The sequence below is a fragment of the Papio anubis genome, chromosome 1, assembly GCF_008728515.1.
Source record: "Papio anubis isolate 15944 chromosome 1, Panubis1.0, whole genome shotgun sequence".
In the NCBI taxonomy this organism is placed as follows: Eukaryota; Metazoa; Chordata; class Mammalia; order Primates; family Cercopithecidae; genus Papio; species Papio anubis.
In genome coordinates, this window is record NC_044976.1 from 54,661,981 (window position 1) to 54,681,509 (window position 19,529).

General features: G+C 39.8%; 1 long non-coding RNA gene across 1 annotated transcript in view; it reads left to right on the top strand.

The window, feature by feature from the left end:
• The window catches only part of LOC103885464, a 39,692-nt gene extending 31,573 nt beyond the window's left edge, over window positions 1-8,119 (top strand). The window contains exons 4-5 of the long non-coding RNA XR_002523715.2: window positions 1,182-1,243; window positions 4,402-8,119. This is a non-coding gene — a long non-coding RNA (uncharacterized LOC103885464). The remainder of the gene's footprint in view (window positions 1-1,181; window positions 1,244-4,401) is intronic.
• The last annotated feature ends 11,410 nt before the right edge of the window (window positions 8,120-19,529 follow it).

Sequence of the window (19,529 nt, forward strand, 5' to 3'; positions counted from 1 at the left end):
CTATCTCAAACAAACTTCTCAATAAATGGCAGCTATTATTTTTATCATTGGCCAACTCACATTTCTCATTGGAAATTAAACTAAAAATGTTTAATGGCATGGTAGACCATCTGCCGTATATTAATAGTAAGTATTCAAAAAATGATAGCTATCATTCTTATGGTTAGGTATCAAGAATGGCCTTTGCACTGTCATCTACTAACCCAAACATCCATGAAAGAAGCCCTGTCCCATCTTGCCTGCAGAATTTCCTCAATAATAAAACTTTCTGAGTTCACTCAGGTGCAACCTGATCTCTCTTCCCCTTGACTCTGGCGACCACTGGTATTCCACCTCTCTCGACCTCCACCTCCCGCCAGGATCAGGGCAGAATAATATCCTTGTCCTTCCTCTGAAGGATGTAAGGCGGCTTAAATAATTAACGATTGTAAGGTGCTTTGAAAAGAGAGAACAAAACACCATAAATCCCAAGAATTAATTCGTAAAATCAGTGGTGGGCTCAACAATTATATATGTCGTATTTGTTCAGCTGTGAGAATGGTATAGAACGTCAGAGTTGGAAGTGTGGTCCAAATCTCTCAAGACCAAGGATTTCCTGCAACTCTATATTGTCTGAGGCTAAAATTTGAAAGTTCCAATCTCTTAAACAAGACATTGTGAATAGTTGTATTTTGTTAGTTTTGTAAGCCTCTCCACTCCTCAGATCTAACCTGCATTGTGTTTGAATTTTGGAAGGCAAATAGTGGAGTGAATAGCACACAAGACTTGGAGTTAGTAGAACTGCATTAGAGTTCTCATTCCATCACTTTCTAACTAGTTATTTAACTTCTCTGAGTCATTTTTTCTCCTTAGAAAAAGAAAAAGGCTAATAGTAATACTAGTAATTTAGGTTATTATAGTGAACTTTTGAGGTGATACTTATGTATTCATTCACCAGAAGTTTATTGAGTATCTTATTCTGTGCCAGACTTATATTATGCAATAGGAATAAAAAAAAATTCTTTGTCTTAACAGTCAAAACAGACAAGTAATCTAATTATTTCTACAGTGTGAGCCTTGACCTTGTCACTCCAAGTATGTTTCAGGGACCAACATCATTATCGTCTGCTAAAAGAATGTTAAAAATACAGAATATTGATCCTATCCCAGACCTACTGAATTATAATCTGCATTTTCACAAGGTCCTGGGGTATTCCTGCACGCATTAAAGATTGAGAAGCACTGGGCTCAGGGCAATGCTAAGGTAAGTACAGAGTGCTGTGGGGATATAAAAGAGACAAAATATGCACATATTAGCTGAATGGGTGAAGCTGGTGCTCAGCTAAGGCTGGCTGTTGGGTATTCAGTCTGGGGAAGGAATATATGCAAAAGCACAGAGGCATGAAGCAGCATGGCACCTTCAAGACACTCTAAAGAACTCAATATTTCAGCATCAGATTGGGATTTCTGTAATCAGTAAAGTGCTACTGATAGCTGTCCTTTATATTCAAACATAATGACTCCTAAACATCACCTATGATCCTTTTATTTCCTTCTAAGATGCTTTTAGTGTGCACTACATAAATATAAAACTGCATCTGAACTTCAAATTTACATACATTTATTTTGTATAAATTACAAATGCATTTACTGATAGGAAATCTCCAACAGTAGAAGGTCAGATTAAAATTTATAATTTGTGGCTCATTTCCAACATGTTTGATATTGTTGAAAGAGTGAGAGAGAAGAAGAGAGGGAAGAAAGAGCAAAAGAAAAGAAAAAAAGGAAAGAAAAAAGAAGAAAATGAGGCCTCACGCGATGGCTCACGCTTGTAATCCCAGCACTTTGGGAGGTTGAGGTGGGCGGATCCCCTGAGGTTAGAGTTCGAGACCAGCCTAACCAGCATGAAGAAACCCTGTCTCTACTAAAAATACAAAATTAGCTGGGCGTGGTGGCGCATGCCTGTAATTCCAGCTACACAGGAGGCTGAGGCAGGAGAATCGCTTGAACCTGGGAGGCAGAGGTTGTGGTGAGCCAAGAGATCACACCATTGCATTGCAGCCTGGGCAACAAGAGCAAACTCTGTCTCAAAAAAAAAAAAAAAAAAGATGAAGAAAATGCACAATTCTTTTTAGATTAGCTTTCTCCGCATTTTGTGTAGAAAATGTCTGTCATGCTTAAATATTATTCATGCCTGAGTTTCTGCTCTTCATGGGCACTTTTATCATTGGAATTTAACTCTTTTTACTCTTCAATTGTGTTATTTTCTACACACAGTTTTAAGGATATTTTTGCATTAGTTCAATATATTTAAATTTGTCCAATCTCAGATACGGCTCACAAAACCTTTACAATCTTCACTTGCCTAGTTTTCTAGGCTTACTCAATTTCCCCATGAACAGGCTCAAAATAAAAATATCTTTCTTTCCTAGAGAATGCCAATTACTCTGTTACATTCAGTCCTTTTGAAATACCTTTTCCTCTGCCTAGAGCTCTTTTATCCTCAGGAAAATCCTCACTCTTCAGTAGGCATAGCTGCTATGGATATTACCTATTTAGGGCATATTATATGTACTCAGCAATTTTTATTAACTATTTTTTAATTACTGGGAATGCAACAATATTATCTGCACCTTAGTCTTTGTCTCAGGCACAGTTTTTTTGGGGGGGAGGGGCAGGAACCTAAGCTATGACATTTCCAATTTGCCAAACACCTTCACGTTAATATTATCATTTTAACTTCAAGCTGTCTGAGGTTGTATATATCAATTACATTCAACCCTACTCTTAAGTGCTGATTTATTATTAAATGACTTTAAATATTCATTCTTTCAAGATATTTATTGAACAACTACTATGTCCCAGGCTATAATCTGTCACTCTGCTTTCTTTGACACTTTGATCATATCTGAGATTATTTGTTGCCTTTTACAGCCACAGGCTCCTAGATTTCATTGACCTTTATGAGAATCTCATCCAGCCTTTGACCCAACGCAGAGAGCCCACCCAGAGCTCCTCAGCATGGTGTTAAGCAGAGGTCAGCTTCTGCTTAAACACTTGTAATTAAGGAGGAATCACTTCCTCACAATGCTGTTCTTTAGAATATACTTGATCATATGGAGCTGAAATTCTCTTCCTGTATCTATACCCACCAGTTCTGGTTCCACTCTCTGTTCCTTCACAAAATGCCTGATGTCACTTCCAAATAAGTTCTAAGAATTATAGCATGTCAGTAATAAAGGAAACTTGAGGATCATCTCCCACACTTAATTTCCTCATTTCAGAAATAAGAATAGTGAAGTGACTTGTCAATGACAAACTCACTTGAGTGAAATGCCTGCAATTAAGACGTCTCTAATTCTAGGCCAATGCTCTTTCTATAAGAGCATGTAGCCTCTCATTTACCTTGATTGATTTGCTCAATATGCCAGCTAGCCACCTCTGCACACTTTGTGTCTGTGTGTGTGTGCTTGCGTGCATTCTTCCTGTTCTTTTCACTAATGATTCTTAGCTTTGACTAGGCTTGTTAAATAAACAAAGATTTATAACTTTAATGGTTTTATATGCCTGATTAAATGCTCAATTGTTTTCAATAAAAGTTGCTAAATTATGAAATTATTTTTAATGGAAGACCAACTAATCATTCATTCAACAAAAATATTCTCAGTCCACACTATGTGTCAGGCATTACTAGGGCTAGTCATGACAAAATTGATGCTCTCTGCTCCAGAGAAGCTCACAACAATCAATTTGAGGCAATACATACCTAGAGGTTAGGAGTGTGGACTCCAGTGTCAAATGGACTCGGAGAGGATCACAGCTCTCCCACTTATTCATTATAGAATCTTGGACATGTTAACTTCACTAGATCTCTATTTTATTAGTAGTAAAATGAGGTTATGTAACAAGTGTTAACCTCAGTGTATTCTAATGATGATTAATGGCTCAATAAATTGTAGCCATATTTATATGGTACGTAGTAACTGCCCAAGAAGTGACAGTCATCATTATAGTTATTATAACTAATAAACATTCTGTTAATTTAACAAATGGTTATTATATTTCCTCTGAGAGACTATGATATATGGTTGACAATGGTATGAGCTGTCCATATTCCTTTCTAGGAAGGACTTGACCAGCTATGAAAGGTGTGATGAACACACAGCTTCCAGATGCCAGCAACATCTGGGTCTGTGTGTTAGCAGTTTTGCCCATGGTCACACCCTTCCTTAGTGCAGCCCATGTATGAAGACTAAGCAAAGCAAGGGTGTAAAGCTCCAGTTATCTAAGCCTAAGTCAGATCAAGTCTCATTAACAATATCTACGGCAGCACTCCCTCTGCCTAATCTTGCTTCCTCACAGATGTTGTCAATCTCTAGTAAACACATCCCATCACAAACTGTATCTCCATCTCTTCTTCAGAGAACCCAACCTGTGACAGTACCGTGCGATAACCAGGAAGATGGCTCTGGATCCTCTCTGCCCAAGTCTGAACTCTGACCTCCACTCCCTGGGCTCTCTCAAATGTGTCACTTAATCATGTGTTGCCTTGGTTTCTTCACCTATAAAATGGAAATGACATTAGTTTGTACCCCAGAGAGTTGTTGTGAAGATTAAGTGAATTAATCCATATTAAACACTTAAAAGAGCGCCCGGGATTATTAAGCATTCAGGAAATGTTGGTTGCTACTATTTCCAACATTACAGCATGCTAGGCCCTGCGCCACACCCTGGGAACACAGAGTAAAATCAGGTATGGCCCTTGCCCATGAGGGAGTAAGTACCATGGTAGATGTGTGTGTCAATGAGAAAGAGATGCTGTGATTGTAGAGAAAGTTATGTTATTTGAAATTCCAAAATCAGGATACAAAATCCTCCTGATGCTAGGACACATATGGGAAGAGCTAGCCAGGGATTCCTTCATAAAGAAGGTGACTCCCATGTAACTGCACAAAGATTGAGCGGAGATTTGAAATGAGATTTGAGTCAGGCCACAGTAGTCAACCTACCTCATCTTCTACCCTCAATAATGGTAGACACTAATAACAACCCACATTACTGTCCCAACTGCGCATGAAGGATTTCCACTTCCATTCTCTTTTGGTCAGCTTATTAACATCCACTAAAAGGCAATGATCTAAAACCCCAACAACAGCGTAACTCCAAAGTCAGGTGAAACCCGGCCACCAAGTTTGCCCCACAAAAAGCAAAACAAAGAAGTGTTAAGTCAATTGGATTACTGAGTTTCACGCAGGAAATACAAGAGTTATTTCACCTGAACTAATCACAAGGCTTATTGCATCCTGAGGACGACAGACAAGAGTTTCTCTCATTCACAAGCGTCACTGAGAAGGACAGCCAAAAAATGAATGTATATAGTATTAGTCTCTCTGAGCTCTTTTTTTCCCTCATAAATTTTATTTATAACATAAATAAAAAGACAAAGTTTGTTACTTGTGCCTATAACCCACTCAGAGAGAGGAGAGTGATCTTTACATTTGATGACCATCTACTTGACTTATGTACTTTATTAAAATAAGCAATGTCAGCATATTTTCCAAATATTCATGGGAAATTATGGGAACTGTAAGTTACATTAAGCATCAACTTGCTTAGGATTGACCCTATTGCATAAAAACAAATGAAATGCTCAACTTTTCTTTTTTTGATGTGCCTCAGTTTAAAGAATTGAATAAGGAAGGAAAATATGGGGAAGGAAGAAAATGTGCCCATTCTATCCTCACTACAACTTCCATGAAATAGAGAAATTACCATTCTCATTTTACACAGGAGAAGTATGAGGCTCATGGGCAACAGAGGAGGGTAAATGAGCAATGGTCAACAAAATCATGGCCAAAACAAACACATTTTTTAAAAAGTGCCCTTCTAGCCAGGTAGTCATGTTGTAATGGAAGAGTTCAGGCCTTGGAACCCAAAAGACCAAAGTTCAAACTGTAGGTCTGCCATCTATTGTATGTATGACCTTGGGCATATTTTTGAACTTATTTTTGCTTCAATCACCACAGCTGTAAAATGGCACAGTAACACCTATCTCTTGGATTTGCTGTGAGAATTAAATGAGATGTAGTATTCAGTGGATGTTCAATAATGATTAGTCCTTTTCTGCTTAGTCGCCATATTCCATGGTTCTTTCATTCTACCTGCATGTGAAGGTTTTCTAGGGTCATAATATCAAATCTAGAACCCCCTGTTAATTCAAGAATTAGGGAGAAGAATGAATCAGTCAGATACAGAGTTCAACCATCCCAGAACCCTAACTCTGCCTTCCTGCCCACTCTGATACCACACAAAAACCATAACTTTGTTCACTACTAACAGCTTCCTTATTCTAACTCAGTCTGAGTCAAAATCTGGAGTTTCTAGAATCTTGGCAGTGGTGAGATCTTCTTACACATTAGCATAGGAGTTTTCCAGAACTTCTATATATTACTCATTCCACAGAGTATTCACTAGTGCAATACCAAATATAATATGTCCGTTTTAAAGTGTCCCAATGTCCATCTGCATATTAAGTGAACCAAGAACACCTGCAGCAGAGCACATCCTTAATTTTGTTCTCTCCACCATTTCCACGTACTGACTATAGTTCCCTTTTGCAGAAGACCTAAAAATATTTTGTGGGACCAATGCACTGCAAAACGCAAGTTCAGTGGTGTGGTCTTCATAGTAACAACTAGGACATGGAGATGGCTTTTAATCTACCTAGACTCTTGCTAAAACTGTAAGTTCTAGAATGCTGGAGGTTGTAGGGCACTAATCATCATGTAATCGGACTCTTTCATATTACCCACAGGTAATGTGAGGCTCAGAGATGGTAAGTAACTTTCCCAAAATCAGCCAGTAAGTTGGTTGGCAATGTGACATTTCAACCCCGTCCCCTGAACCCCATGTCAATATTCTCTGTGCAGGCACAGTACCTTTTCTATTTTCAGATTAGGCTACTGATTGAAGTAAGAGGATTTGCCTAGTGTATCCATTCATTGATTCTTTCATTCATTTACAAATACTCGTTGAGCACTTCCTGTGTGCAAGAAAATATACTAAGTGTTAAAGACATAAAAGCTCTCATCTCTCCCTTTCAGGTGTCCATACTGTAGTGCAAATTAAGGTACACAAATATCAAATAGACAACACATCTTGCTTTGCTCTCAGGGAGGTATGTAAAACAAAGTAGGAAAATGGGGAAGGAAAAGGAGACCTCCTAGAAGAGAAAGATTCTAGAAGGAAAAGGAAGGCATCTACCATGTGAATAAGGTCTGGGGTGGAGGATTGATGAGGACATCCTGGAAAGAAGACCAGGATTGTGTGAAGGCACAAAGTCTTGGGACATAACGGGGAGCTTGGAGTTTCCAATATGCCTTGCTTCAGGGCAACTGAGTGCAGAGAGGAAGGTTTATGGTGCTCCTAAACCTTGTGATCTGCCACTTCCTTTCCTATCTTTATTTACTATAATTCACCCATTCACTCATCATTTATTTGGCAAATGCTGATTCACATTTAGTATGGGTTCTGGACATGTGGATAAATCCACAGGTCCTTTTCAATAAAACCTGCCCCCAAATCTGTACTCTTCTCTTCTATACAAACACACACACACACACAGGCACGCACACACACACACGCACAGTAATTTTCTTGTTCTTGGTTTACTGAGCACAGTAGAGGACAGTTAACTGTCCTGAGTATAAGAGCGTCTCCACCAATTAAAACTCTCCATGGCCTGATAAAACTCTCCATTGGCTTTTAAAATGACCTGCCCTCCTGGCTCCAGGTAGTTCTCACAGTTCGTAACTCCCCGCAGCTGCCTGCTCTTTCCTGGGAACTTTCCAGGGTAATAACTGATATTTTCCTACTCCATGAATGTGAGAGTGAGTTCAGTCCCCATCCACAGTGCCCACTGGATACTGCACTATACCAGAGGCATTTAAAGGCAGTCAGTATACCCACCTTTAAATCTCAAAGGCAGGTCATCTACTAAGGAACTGGGTGTGAGCTGTAAGAAGCTAAGGCTTCCTACATTTAAAGAAATGCCATCTATCTTGAGACAATAGCTCTTCATTTTTCTCATAAGAATTTCCTTTGGGAAGACAAAATATGACATGCCAGCAAAGCACTGAGCTTGAAAATAAAAAAAAAAAAAATAGCCCTGACATTGAATAACTTATCTTTTACCTTTCTGAAGCTCTATTTACAGTATCAGTAAAATGGAGATAGTAGCATCTACTCCATAGGGTTATTAGTAGTTAAAGAAGGTAGCATGGGTAAAGTACCTGATACATGACAGGTGATCAGTGACTATTCTAGATCTTACCTTGGTTTCAACAATGTACTGTATACTGCCTGACAAATTGTGAGGTCTCAAGTTTCCAAAGGCAACTGAGGATAAAATTGTCCAAAAGAAAATTTAATAATTGGCTTCTTTGACTATTTCCTTGAAGTAGTAACTAAGTAATGTACCTGAAAGCTAGATGTTACACTTTTTATGGATCAAATTACAAATGGTCTTTACTTATGGAAAATTCCACTTTTAATTCCTAACTTATTAATGAAGCCAAAATGGATTTTTGTGGTTATTCATTTGAAAGTTCCACTTTATACAAATAGCCATGTGTCCCTGGGTTGGGAAATTAAGCTATTTGGCCCTTAATTTTCCCAATTTTATCAAGTATTAACAATAATTACAAATGTCATAGAAATATCATGAAGAATTAATGAGATAAATGTCCATAAAGCACAATCTTTCTCTGTATTATTTTTCTATCAATTAAAAATGAAAAATATAAAAACCATCACTGCCTACCATCAGTTAGATAGTGTTCAGAAAAAAACAACAAAAGAAAGAAAAAGAAGAAGAAAACAAACATTAAAAGTTAGCTGTAAAATAAAGAAACATTCATTATGAATTTATTACTCCAACTACTGTAAGCTGTGCAGGAATCTGAGCTGCAAAGCTACCCATTAAACTGTCTGCTCTTTCCTGTTTAAACAAGGCCCCTCTTGGGTCGTGGCTGCCTGAGCCTTCGTGGGTCTGCATCCAGGAAGGAAGACGTTTCTACGGTAACCGCTAAGGCCTTCTCTGGAGGTTCTCTGGGAGAGGCCAGAGTCTGGTGCAAGTGACAAACCCCAGTTCCCTTGATAATGTACAGAAAGGTAGCAGCCATGATGTCCAGGCGTGAGCAGAATGAGAGCATTCAGGCGTGAAATCTCTTTCAATTCATCGTTTGTTTCCCCAATGGAGAATTCACTTTGTGCTACTCTTTTGAAAAATGGCTGATCTAGGCTTACTGGTGTATAAATAATAAATGTTCCAGAAGGAAAGATTTTTTTGTGATTTGAGAAGGGGGGTAATTGGCATCCCATCATAATTTGGTTCAAGTTTTTAGAAAGCTTGAAGTTGCAAGAGACCATAAAGAGTTGCCCAATAGCCTCATTTTATAAATTGGGAAATAATTCATAGGAAGAGGAGAGCGGGTGGAGATTAGCTGAAGTCACAGATTGAGGTGGTTGATATGAAAACATATTCTAAGCTGATGAATAAGGCTTGAATTGTAAAATCTGGCTGTTACAATAGAATGTGGAAAGTGCTATGATGGAGGATTGGACCAAAAGCAGTGAGAACATTAAAGAGGAGTATTTGAGGCCACCAGTTACAAAGAAGAGAGAGCTGAGCTGAGAATCAAGAATGAGTAAACATTACTATCATTTATTAGCATTACAATGTGCTAAACACTTTGTATGCGTTGTCACATTTAATCTTCACAACACCTTCTCATATGAGTAGAATACCACTACCCATTGTTTTTTTGTTGTTGTTTATAAGACAAAGAAATAGGTGTGGAGAGATGAGTCACTTTCCACACAGCTAGGAGATGGCAAGGTCAGGATTCAAACCCAAGACAGTTTGATTCTTAAGCCCATGCTCTTTGTTGACTATTGGCAGTTGACTGCCAGTTGTCTAGACAATAGGCAGTTGACTATTGTCTGCTGCCTTCCATAAAAAGTGCAAGAGCCTTGCGTGTGGGGAGAAGTTGGGAACAGTGTTCTGGGCAGAAAAAAACAGCACAGGGAAATGCACAGCTGTACAATGTATGCTGTCTCCATCTATCAAAGCTTAGTGACCCTACTAGTCCCCCATGGGCTAATCTGTGGGACACAAGCCTTGGCACTGCTTCTGAATCCTAAGAACCTGGCTCTGTCCAGAGAGAGACAATGTGCAACTTGCCCGATGATAAAATCCCTCACACATTTGGTGGCCTGGACCAACTACATTTCCTCCATGGATCCTGGAGTAGTAAAATCCATGATGAACCATTCTTTCTTTTACAACTCACTTTTACAGTCCCTGGGTTTCTGGAGTCTTTAATAATTTGGATACATCTTCATTCTGAACACTCAGAGGATAAAGAATTTAAGTCTTAGCTTCTTTCCACAGAGACACGTTGATTATTGGTGCATATAGCCAAAGTGTTTCCAGTTCAGTAAACAGTCTTCATGACAAATCCATGGTTGGAGTCTCTGGAAAAATCGCCTGCCTATTAGGAGGCTACAACAGTTCCAAACAGAGTGAAAAATGAAGAAGATCATCCAGATGTCAAGGCCCAAGTGGCTATGTATGGGTAAAAGCTATCCAGGTTACAGCAGCCATAGTCGAGTGCTTGTTCTACAGGCAATATGTTACATATAGCACGTCATAACCTCACTACCGTTTCTCTATATCATTGTACAGAGATGAAACTGAATCTCAGAAATGTTACATTGCTTTCCTATCATACCAAGAGTAAGTGGCCAAGCCAGAATTCTCACCCAGACTCTATGATCCTCAAACCTCCATTCTTTCCCCATCAGCTCAAAATTGTCAATCCAATGGTCGGTTAGAATTACCATAATTTGGGAGGCGGAGGTTGCAGTGAGCCAAGATCATGCCACTGCACTCCAACCTGGCTGATGGGGAAAGAATGGAGGTTTGAGGCTCCATCAAATCTCCATCAAAAAAATAATAATAATTACCATAATTTTTGCCACTATTTTGTCTTGTGTTCCACAAAAGCCTATTGATTTTTGTTTTTGTTTTTGTTTAAGCCCACGTTTTGGCAGGCAGTGTGGGGCAGTGGCAAGTACCTTCTGTGTCCTAGGCCCTATGCTAGTTCTAGAGAATTCAGAAATTCCTTTGCTCTATAGGTTCGTTAGTCAGCCAATGAATATGTTCAAGGACCAACTATGCGCAAGGTACTGATGCCAAAGGGCTGAGCAAAAACCAGAGACAGATCTTCGTGAAAGACCCTCACACAGTAAGGAGTTTTAACCATTAGTGGGTAAAATGGGTGGTGGAGAGGGATGCTGGTATGTCACTGAAGTCAAAGAAAGTTTCCTGAAGAAGTAATAACTAGGCAAAAAATAGGAGAGAAAGAGAGAAGTAAAGTAGGTAACTAATCATAGAGTATGGTTCAGTGGCATGATAGGGTAAAACACTGTGCAATGGAAGAAGAGAGAAAGGGCAGCTTACCTAGCCTGAGTGTGGAACGTGGTCAGAGAACACTTTCTAGAAGAAGAATATTTGAGCGGACAGCTGAGGGATGCAAAAGAATTTGATGGATAAAGGATTGACTAGTGCACAGAGAAGAAATTAAACATGCAAAGATCCAGAGATGAGAGAGAACATGACATGTTTGAGAAACTGAAAGCACTTGTATGTGTTATGGGGACTAGGGGGTAAAGGAAAGACAAAGACAAAGTGGGGATGTTAAGGGGAGTGGAATTGGTGATGAAAAATAATACTACTGAGGAACACTATTCTGATGACAAACCCTCATGGAGGTCAGAGTGGAAGATTTGTTCTGATGTGACTATTAACACAGCAGATGACTGCGTTGTCATGGAAGGGCAGAGAAGTGAAAAGGAGAGGGAAAAGGGGCTAGTATTTGTTGAAAATATCTGGGTGCCAGATATTTTCAGGCAGAACTCCATTCCACAGAGGAAGAAACTGAGGTACCAGAAGGTGAAGGAATCTGTCTGACGTCACACATCTGGTAAGCAGTGTGCCAGCCTGCAAACTCCATTCTTTCTGCCTGGTTTCTGGAATCATCTTGTGCCTCTATTTCCAAGGGCTTTCTAGTCCCACCAGAAGTAAATAATCAAGACTGGTGAACAATAATTACATTAATCCAGACTCTTATCTGTAAATAACAAGAGCTCAACTTCAACTGGATTAGGTCAAAGGGAGAGCTTATAGTAGATATGTCAGAAGTGACCAACATAATGAAGGAAATGTTGAGCACTCAGGCATAAGAAAGACAAATCCCCTGGCCCTCAGGAACGAGGCCTGCTAAGACCCTCTGCCCTTCTTGTCTAACTCTCTGCCCATGGACTCTTTCTTGCTTCATGTGGTGGGAGCTTGGTTGCCCTCAGTTCTGGAACCTCATACTTCACAGCTACAGAGAGACCCATTCTCACTTTTGAGCTTGAAATCCAAGGGAAAACCTCTGATTAGCTCAGAGTGGGTCACGTGTTTACCCATCAATCCATCAGTTATGAGTAGGAACACAAGCTACGGGGGGGCTCACCCCATCCCTGCATACTGAGGGTCAGTCTCCAAAATTCTTTGTGAGTCAAAAGCCACTCCAGAGGGTATCCACTTAATTAATAACAGTAGTCACCATTTGTGGGAGATTAAAAATGCCCCGGACCCTGAACAGAGAAAGTGTGTTAGCTCTATCATTGCCTCATTTGATTTTCTCAACAAGCACGAGAGGTAGTGCTCATCTCCAGTTCATAAATATGGAAACTGAGACTCATAAAAGCCAATTAATTTGCTCAAGGTCCCACAGTAGTAAGTTGTAAATGCAGATGTAAATCCTGGACACTGATTCCAAAGCCTTGTGCTCAATTCCCATACTTAGCTATTCTCTACTTCCTGTGACTGCTGCCTTAGGCCTCAGCCTCCGTGGGAAGCAAAGCAATAGTCGCTACAACCTGGAAGTCCTGGGATCTACCTCTGCCACTGGTAAGCTGTGTGGCCTTGGACAAGACCCCTAATCTCTCTGTGCATTGGTGTTGTTTTGTTTTGTTTTGTTTTTGTTTGTTTGCTTTGTTTTTGAGATGGAATCTTGCTCTGTCACCTAGGCTGGAGTGCAGTGGTGCAATCTTGGTGCACTGCAACCTCCACCTCCCAGGTTCAAACAATTCTCCTGTCTCAGCCTCCTGAGCGTGCCACCATACCCAGCTAATTTTTGTATTTTTAGTACAGAGGGAGTTTCACCATGTTGTCCAGGCTGGTCTCGAACTCCTGAACTCAAGTGATCCAACTGCCTCAGCCTCCCAAAGTGTGTGCATCACTTTTACTGTCTGCAAATTGAGAAAAATAATTTCTACCTTGTCTACTTTTCTGATAATGAGATTAAGACAAGTAAAAGTGCTTTAAGAAAACCTCCATGCAAAACAAAGGTGAGCTGTTATTTTCTCTCACATAATTCTAGCGTGCCATGATTTTGAGACTTTCTATATTTAAATGAAATCTGTCCTTTGAAATAATATGTTTGGAAGAGCCAGTAAGGCAGGCAGACAAATACTTTAGGCCATTTTTTTAGAACTCAGATTGACAGAATTTAACTGAGGAAACAAGAACAGAGTTAATTTATCCTGGATTCCAGTGTTGGGCTCTTCTTGGTTTTTTAAAACAGACATAAACATTGTTCTTCTGAATTCATTTTGTGCTGACACCACCTGGTCTCTGCTTATTTTTTCATTTCACCCAGTTCAGTGATACTGAATTATAATTGGTTTATGCTGAACTTTCTCATGCTGTGAAGTACTGATTAACAAAGAAAATAAAGTTTTTCTTTCATTTGGCCAAGTTCTACCCTACTGCAATGTCTCAGACAGCACTCTTTAAAGAAATTAAGGCTCTGTGGAATAATCTCCATCCTTAGGAAATAACTGCAAGACACATGAGAAGTCTCTGTCAGCCAACATTTTGTTTATAGCCCATCAGCTGCAAATTTGCCCAAACTAGGAACTGTGGCATCGTCTTTCTAAACCACACACGCAATCAGGCAGTAGGCCCGGTGATAGACTTCCTTGGAACATCTCTAGCCTGTGTCCTCTTCTCCATCAATATGTCATAGCCTTAGCCCAGGCCTTCATATCTCTGCCTCAGGAGAGTTTAAACAGCCTCTTAACTAGTCCTTCACCTCCATACTGTTTTCAGGATGGTTATCTTAAAATACTGATATAACCATGTCAGCCATGCTTATAAACTCTCTGTGGCTACTATTTGCTAGATAATAAAGTCCCAATTACTTACCGGTACTCTGTGTAATTTAGCTTCTGCATCCTTCTAATATGACATTGCCACTTTCACCCATCATACCACCAGGATCCATCCTCCTTTATCATCATAACCATGACACTAACATAGCCAAATCTTAGGGAAGACCCTCTACATACCTCCTATATAAAAGTTTTTCACAACACCTCCTATGAGATGTTTTTACCTTTATTTTATTGAGATTCAGAAAGTTAAGAAACCTGTTCAGGATCACACAGTTGACCACAAAGGTGACAGAGCTAAGCCCCAAACCCAGGTCTATTTGACTCCCAAACTTTGTGCATTTTTGAAATCCTGGTAGTTTCCTGAATGAACCATGCTTTTTTTACTTCACCATTGTCTTGGCAAGTGCTTTTCTCTGCTTTTAATACCCTGCCCCTTCTTTGACAGCTGGCTAACTGCTCCTTTCCTGAGGATTGGCTCCTATGTCACCTCCTTTGTGAACACTCCATGACATCATAAGCAAAACTGCACTGTGTGTGTGTGTGTGTGTGTGTGTGTGTGTGTGTGCGCGCGCGCATGCGCTCAGGGAATAGAATTGAGTGCACACTCTGAGAAAGTGAATTACTTGGTTTGCTGGCACAAATGGGACATGCAGGGGAATCACGGGGAACTAGCTTAGGCTGGATCATGGAGGCTGCTGGTCTATCAGTGGCTCCTGAGGCAAGGAGGTATTTCCAAGATACAATCTTGCCACAGGGTCTAAGAAGGAGGAGGAAAAGGAGAATGACAGCAGAGAGATTTGAAGAAAGCTATTGCAATCAGCCAGGTGGGAGATAATGAGATCCTGAATAGGACTCACCATCAAGAGAATGGAGAAGGGCCAGATTTAGGGACTGAGTGTCAGATTAGGGGAGTGAAAAGGAGAATCTGCCCATAAGAATACCAAGATTATGAACCTGAGTGCCCAGAGAGTGGAAGTGTTCTCAAAGACAGAGAAAGGGTAGGTTTAAGGGTAAAGACAAGTGATAGGTTAAGATATGTTAAGACATTAATAGGACTCCTAAAAGCCTTTCTTGGACAACGTGGAGGGGCCACTGTTGGAACTGCCATTTTAGAAATCATCCACATAGATATAAGAGCAGAAGCCAGAAGAAAGTATAATACAGGGGAAATCATCAAGAGAGGAGGACAGGGCTAAGGAGAGCTCCTCAGAGATACATTTGGAGAAGAGAATCAGGAAGAAATAAAGAAAAGGTGTGAAAAGAAGCTAATGATGTGTTGTGCTGTGTTACCTTGAGAAGTTACTTAACTTCTCTGGGCCCCCATTTAAATGTTAAATTGCAATACTAATTACTACCTTGCAGAATGATGAAAAGATTGGAAATGAGTCATGTGAAACAACCAGCTCCTGGCTAAGTATTTAGCAGGATTTCAGTAAACCATCACCTTGATTATTAGTAGTGGTATATTTTTTGGTAAAAGATACTCAGGATCACAGACCTCAAATGGGGGTAGTCCTGAGCCATGTGATGGGAATACTGGGTTATCTGTTGAGATTATTGGCTTCATTTATTTTAGCAAACATAAAAGGAAGACCAGAAGGCCAAATTCCACTGCCATTAGTGTCTAGAAGACTAGTTCAAAAGAGAAGAAGAGTCTATCAGGTGCTGGTCAAAACCAAACTGTTTTCCTACAGACTAGATGCCATCAAACCAGAATCTGAGCTCAGCCCAGCATCTGGAAAAGCTCAGAAGAAGAAAAAGTCCACAGGAGAGGTGGCTGGGACCAAGTTACATAGGACAGGCTAGAGCAGGGAGATAAGATGTCATTCACCAGTTCTCTACTCTAGGTACTCCAGGGATTCAGCCTCTTCTAGCAGAGAAAGCCCAGGACCTGCAGAAAGCGGGTTGGGCAGAAAGTTTTATCAGGTGGTATGTGAAGAAGAGCACCAGCTTTGTGAGCCAGAGAAAAGTTTGTGTTCAAACTTTAGTGATGTCACTCACGGGACTGTTTGTGGTGGGGGGGATATCACTTACTCTCAGCCTGTTTCTCCATGTGAAAATTGAAAAAATGATAATTTTTTTCTTTGCATTTTTTTTTAGAATTAAACAAGATATGCAAAATGCTTGAATCATTCACATAGATGTCAATACATGGTGGTTTTGTCTCCTTTTATAGGACCAATTACACACCAAAGCCCACTCAGTTATAAGGATCTTCATGGTCTTAGCTTTTTTTCCCAGGCCAGGAATGCCTGAGAGAGAGACCTACAGTCTGTCAGATACAAAAAAATTGGCACAAAGCGGGTAGGTATTTGAGAAAATTGGGAGTCAGGCTTCAAAGTGGCTATTAGCCCAGAAGATGGCCTGTTCTCTTACTTAATATCACAAAGCCTCTCCTATTGCATTTGTGAGCATTAAATTGAGAGCAGTTAGTTATAGGAGAGATGCTCTTCATGGGCACCAGCAGTTAGGACCCAAAAGAGACAATAATAATGGCTGCCATTTATTGACTACTGCTTTAAATATATTACCTCTGCGTATCCTACAGCTGCGCAAGGTAGACAACATGATCATCTTTTTACAGAAGGGACAACTGTGGCTCAGAGAGATTAAGTGATTTTTCTCAAAATTGCCCAGCTCATATACAGCACAGCAGAATTGATAACCAAGTTGGATCTGTAGCCTGCACTCTTTTTAAATCTCTTGCTATCTTCCTGTAGGTAGGACAATGAATGATACATGCCACGACGGCAGAAACTCTTCACCTTGGGGTGAAACTCAAAGTAATTGTAGATGGAGAGATTGAGGAAGAAATAGAACTAGACCGGGAGGCAGGAAACTGAATGAGTTTTGGTATTTATCTTACCTAAGCCTCCTTGTCTATAAAATGAGGTTAATAACCCACACCCTGCCGACTATCTGGAGTTTCGGGGTGGATCAAGTGGGATTTTATATTTGAAACCACTTTGCAAATTAAGTCCCATATAACTATGTTATTAATTGGTATATTAATTAATTTATTAAATCTCAGTTATAATAATGAAACTTAGAAATTACTGTTAATTAGCATTAATCAAAATGTATGTTGGTGGCAATTATACTAATTAAAATTCTTGATAATAATGATAATTAGCACTGATACTGAGAAGAGGTCCGCCAAGCATGAACTAGCGTGAAACTGTAGAGTAAACATCCCAAATGAAAGTCGGCCCAAGGATACAGAAGCAAGCTAATGAACCTAGCCGAAACTGAACAAGAGAAACACATTAGCCTTGCTTTCCTGGTCTGAGAGTCCTGCTGTTCTGAGGTGAAAAGGATTGATAAATACCAAAACCACCCGTTATTATACAAGCATATGAGTTGCAATTGTCCTTATGGTTGTCCGTTTACGTATCTCTCTGTGTAGTAGCACTTTGCTAGTAAGCTTCAGCATATTGAACTGTTTCTGATTCTATGATCGTGCCATTCTCTAACATGCCACCTGCCCATCACACTGCCCATGGCTCCTGACAAACCCAAGATCCTTCATGTCCTAATAGATGTAAACTGTCTTCAGTGAAGCCTTTCCAGACTTTTCCTGAGAAACTAGGAATCCTTTTCTTTGTGTTCCTGTTCACCCTCTATAAGCCTTTACTACGAAACTTACTATCTCAGCTCTACCACGTACAAGTCGTGGTTAAGAAGTTCTTTACTTAAAATGTATTTATGCTTCAGTTGTCTTATCTATAGAATGAGGATACTAGCAGTACAGGCCTTATACAATTGTCTTGATAATTCAATCAGATAGGTAAGACTTTCAGAACAGGATTAGACATATAGTACTCAATTAATATTGACTATTAATACTATTATTGTTGTTGTTGTCCTAAGGATGTGTCTCCCTATCTATCGCTCTGCCAGACTGTGAGCTCCTCCCTTTTGTGTTCTTATCATTTTTGCTTGCGTCTTTCATGTTATTAAAATGGAAATGGATAGAGGATTTTCTCAGGAAACTTTACAGGCAAGAATAAAGGCAAGGTAGTGGAAAAATTGTTGACCACAAAATCAGAAGATTTGATTTAATCTTGCCTCTTCTAGTTGCTTAGTCACTGGCTTTGTGCCAGTGACTTCTAGGACTCAGTTTCCTCATCTAGAAAAATGGAAGTGATGACCCCAGCCTACCTTCCTGACAGGCTCCATTGTGAGGTTGGAACAAAGACACAGATGTGAAACTGCTTTGTAAACTGAAAGGCACTAATCAAATATAAGATACTTTTATTATTATTTGAACCATCTGGAAGTTGTTTGGACTTACAAATTGATAGAATCAGTCAACACTTACTTGACTTACACAGAGATTTGTTGTTATGCTTGGGTATTTTTTTTAAGCCCTTAATGCTATGCACATTGCAAGCCTTTCTTCATACTCACCGCCAATTTGGGAATTTTCAAGTTTTTGTTTCCAAAGATTGAATGATGATAGGAATTAAAAGTAGAGCCCAGGTTGAAACTTTATTAAAGATGTTCGGTTTCTATTTTCCTTAAGGAAGTTTTTAGATCCCCAGCTAATAGCTAGTTATTAAGTTCAGCTCAGTTCATAGGGTTTCTTGATGTGCTGGGAAGCCTCAGAGGTTGCCATGAGATAATAGAGTTTAGATTAAGATGGCCAGTAAATTTGGGAAAGAGAAAGGAAAATATAAATGGAAAGAACACTGAATTAGGAGTTAAAATTCCTAAACTCTAATCTTGTTCTACAACCCTGTAAGTTGGATGTATCCCCTATCTGGGGCCTTAATTTTCTCATCCGTAAAATGTAGATAGCTTCCTTCCATTTCATTAGCCTTTGCTGCACAGCAAATCACCCCAAATCTTAGTGACTTGAAACATCAGGAGTTTGTTTCTTACAGTTCTGTGTTGGTTGGGCGGTTCTGGTGATTTTGCCTGGGCCCATTCATGGAGCAGCATTTAACTGGTGGGTCATTTGGGATCTAGGCTCAAGGCACACCGCTAAGACTCTGAGAATCTATTGTTGTATGGTATCTTTCATACCCAAGTAGTGAGACTGAGCCTTTTTACATGACAATGATGTTCCAAGAGAGGGAAACCAGAAAATGTATAGTCTCTTGTGGCACAGCCTCACACAGTATCAATTCTTCCATATTCTATTGGTCAAAACAAGTTACACGGACAGCCCAGAATCAAGGGCAAGGAACAGAGACTCCACACCAACCCTTTGATGGAAGGAAGGCAAAATCAAACTGCAAAAAGGAACATGGTCACAG